A 4,585-nucleotide genomic window follows, 5' to 3' on the forward strand; every position below is an offset into this window, starting at 1 on the left:
CACCGATCTCGGCCTTTCCCTTCCTAAAGATTGGCTTTTTGACGGCTGCACGAATTATTAATGGAGCAACCGAATGGTCAGATGCATCTATTAGATTCCAGGTTTTTGCCAGATGTTTTCTTAATTCTTAAAGGCATGACTTTAAGCTATTGTTCATCTTCTGTAGAAGCCAAGATGCCAAGTTTTCAGTTAATCTACTGAAAACTTGACATCTTGGCTTCTACAGGAGGCATAAAATTTTAAGTTGATCACATTTTGGTAATCAACTTAAAATTTTATGCCTTCCAAACTAAAATGAGAGGGAAAAGCAGCTAAATGTAAAAAAACAAAAAAAACAAAGCATTCAGAAATCCCTGAAAACTCCTGCTCAAGACAACTTTAAAAAATACCAGGAAGTTTGTCTCCTTTGAAGCAAAATATTAAAAGAATAAGGGCAACTCAGGACTCAGTACAAATCACAGTGGGTTAACTTTTAAATCCAGGAGCCTGGGTTGTAACACACTCATAAATGTCATTTGTAGCACCCATTTTGACATGAAATTGTAGGCAAACACAAATGTCACTCACGATATTAATTAAGGCTCTGCACCTAAATATTACTGAACCCTAATTAATGTAACACCTCCTCTTAAGTATGATTTCATTTATTTCATGTCAAAATGACTGCTGTTAATTTTTTTTCTTGTACAGTTTAACAAAGTTTAATATTTAAAATAATACTCAACACTACAATACTGTTGTTAAAACTGCATATGGCAGTAGTGCCGTTTGGTATTGTATTTTCAGCATGTAAAACTGTCATGTTTAATGGGATTTGTCCATGTTTTAGATTAAGACAAGTGAGGAAGTGATGCTTAAAGGAAAAAGCTTGACAGACTGCTATGTGCATATGGATCTTTAAAAAACAACTAATATTAGGCTGTGTGTTTCTCTGGAAAGCAATATTCTGGAACAAAAAGAAGTCATTCAGCAAAACAGAAATAAACTAAACCTCGGGTAACTAATTTCTTCCTTGTCCTTCATGAGCAAATCTTGACGGCTCTGTCCAGAGTAGGAAGGCAAACTCAGGACATCTGCTTCTTTGCTTCACGAAGACATGGCAGAGATTTTGACACGGGGTATCAGGGTAATCCGACAAGACAAGCTTCATGTTTTATCGGAGCGTTCAAAAAATGTGCCGCCGTCGCTCTTGCTTGTGTCTTCCGTACATCATTCTGTCTTCTTCTTGACTGTGACGCGACACGTAGGTGGCATTGAAACGGAGTGTCCTGGAAAACCGATGAAATTGGGGAGAAAAGGAAAGAGAGGGAAAAAGCGGGAGAGAGAAAAAGAAAGAGGAGTCAGACCCATGACCTCTTCGGCCGCACGATGTGTCTGGAGCTGGCAGGGGACGCAATTGAGAGTGACACTCCTGGTTGGAGCTGCCAAACTGCCACTTCCTGTCCTCTTTATTCACACATAGCAGGAGTTTAAGCTGGATGTTTGAAGAACGGAGAACAGACATGTGTCTCCTTGTACAGCCATCGCTTCTGACTGTCATTATTGTGGTACACAACCACTCCATCAAAGCCACGGTCTGACACGCATCTGCCAAACAAGGATGAAAAAGTAGAGGAAATGATGGGAAAGCAGTATAATGGGTCAAGATTCTCAATTGCATGTGAGAGAGAGGCTGTTTTTCTTATAATTGACTGAAACGTGAAACTTTTGTTGTCATCACTGTTCCCTTTTCTTCAACTCTTTTCCTTTTGTTCAACGCCTCCTCTTCTCTATCATTGGATTTGGGAATCCTCGGTGGCTCAGCGTGATCAAATTGCTGCAGAATTGGAGAAATTGGACTCATAATTTTGATGTTTTGTGTTGAATAACCCTTTAACTTTGTTAGGATCAAGTTTGTCACTCTTTCTCTTGTGCTCTCTCCTTTAATGGCTTTGTTTTTCTCCTTCCTAGCATCCCTAATAATGCTTGCGCCTGAGATGGGTCACTTTCACCAATACAAATAAGATTCAAAGCCATGTGTCCAGCTGCAGGTTTTCATTGAATTCTGTCCCCTTAGGTCAAGTTTGTTTTATTTCTCTGATATTCTTTCCTGCCTTTGTCTTACCACTATATACATCTCTGTTTCTGCCCTTTTCTCTTTTTCCTGTCTCTCTCCGCACAGACACACACTATCTCGCTCGCATACACGCACACATTATCCTTGGGCTATTACCAGGATAAGTCAATTTGATCCATCCAAGGCAGTGGATGTCATTTTATTCATATATTTTCAAGCCTAGTGACTTTATTAAAGGCTACTGCTTCAATCTATCCTGAATGGATGAATGCACCCACTGATGAAACACAGGAAAAAATGAGGCCCACACAGCCTGAAATGACCACAGCCAATCAGCCTGTCATTTTCAAACATGTTCGAGAACTCTGTGTTTTATATGCAATCGAAAACAGCTTGGTGATTTTGAAGCTTTTGGCACAATGTTTTCTGTTCATCTGTGAGTGAAGAGACAGAGATTTGCCTGCCCGCCTTCCAATGACAAAAGAATGGCTGTTGAGACTTCCAGCTTGGGGGAAAAAAATGAGATGTTACAGTCAGTGGAGGCACAGAGCAGAGAAAGTTGGAGATGAGACAAAAATGTGTCTATTCATGCCAACTGGTGTCCTGACCCTCCTCCAGGCAGCCATTGCCTTCTGTCAGGAGAGGGAATTAAAGGGCCATTCACGAGACATGGAGACTTCCACTTCTTTTTGGCAGGACTCGCAACTTCTGCTCGTATGCTTTCCTCTCTGATACCTCGTAGGTTCTGGAAAAGGAGACCTCTTAAATGAGGATTTATTCATAAAGAAAGAGATCCTGTCTCTTTAAGGTCAACAAGGAGATACCAGAGCCAACTAGTCTACCAGAGTAGAGGAAGGTCATGTAGAGTTCAGAGCGAGAGCTCTGACTTATGGCTGTAGAGGGACTCTAATGTTGGCTTCTGGACCTCAAAGACCAGCCTTCACTGGCTGTAAACAGGTTGTTTCAAGCTGAGACTGGACCAAGGACATCAAAAACTGGACTTTAGTCACAGTGCACTGAGAATGCCATTAACTGCTCGTTCCCTGCTGAGACAGCAGCTTGAAAAAATTAGTTGACATCCCAGCAATCAGTAGGCTTGTTAACTATAAAATATATATAAATATGAAAAATGTGACCAGATGATCCAGATCTGTGTTTGAAAGGTTAGCAAATTACAGCTGTAAAAATATTGCAATCACTGCAATACAATTGCATTTCGTATGGAAGAAAATTATAGTCTTTCTTGGTGAATACAGCCCTCAACGCTGTATTCACCGGCTCAGCTGTAGAGATTTGGGAGCGTGGACTCGTACAAGATCAAAGGAACAAAATAAAAGCTCCCTAAAGTTTTCCAAAGATCTTATATCCAACAGAAATCTTTCTGTAAACACACAGAGTTGTTCAGTTGACTCTAGTGAAATATATAAAACATATCTTTGATGCTTTTTAAGAGACTGCTCAAAGATTCCTGTGAACGACCAAAATTATGTCACGTCGACTACAAACAGCCATCAACATTAGAGCTTACTGGAAGAGGTCGGGGTCATTGGGAAATCATAAACTTTAAAGCTTTAAAAGGTACAGCACTTATTGTTTGCAGCTGCTTGACGTGGACCTTTGAGCCTTTTTACATTTAGAATATTCATTTACATTACATTGATTGGACTCAAAAAGCAGAATAATGTGCCCTTTAAAAAAAACAACACGTGTCCTACTGATACTACAGAAAAAGTTAAAAACATAACAGAGAACAGCTACAGTGACAGAGAGCCAATCACTGTGGTGGAGCGACCTGGTGCAACTGTATAAAACGTGAAAGTTTTGATTACCGACCGCAACTCAAATGGAATTTGAATAGACAGTCACTATTTTTTAAAATAATAAATACCTAAAACCTTTTCAAGATATCAAGAACTACCCGCTGATTAACGTCCCAGTGCTACAAGAGAAGCTCAGCACCATCCAAAAAACATCAACGAGAACACAGCGCGCATAAAGAGTTAGACAGCACAGAGATTTTGCATCCACAAGGTGACCCGGACGCTTTGACAACATCCCATAGCCTCACTGCTTTCTCTTTGACTTAGCTACACCAAACAATAAACCAGAGCCTCCCACCACTGTACAAAAGAGAGATATGTGCGAGTGCATGTGTGTGACAGTTACAAAATCTAAATTCATCCCCTATTGCCTCCGAAATCCTCCCGCATCTCTCCGCCGCCCCTTCCACCCTCCTCAACTATCAGAGCTGTATCGTTTTGCAAACCTCTGCGGTGATGTTGTCAGGCTTCTTTCTGTGAAGTGGCCCCAGCTATAAAACAACAGTGACGTGAGTGATTGATCCAGCAATGAGGATGGCAATACTCCTCTGCATCAATATGAAGGCAGCCTGCGGGACTGGAGCCCTTTCAGACAGCTCTCTGTTTCTCCTCAGAGGAAAAATCCATACACAATTGATGGCAGTTCAAAGAGAGGCTTTATTGTGGGATATCAAATAAAACATCAGAGAACACAGAGAACGGCAGAGAG

This window comes from Neolamprologus multifasciatus, chromosome 7, assembly GCF_963576455.1.
Source record: "Neolamprologus multifasciatus chromosome 7, fNeoMul1.2, whole genome shotgun sequence".
Lineage (NCBI taxonomy): Eukaryota > Metazoa > Chordata > Actinopteri > Cichliformes > Cichlidae > Neolamprologus > Neolamprologus multifasciatus.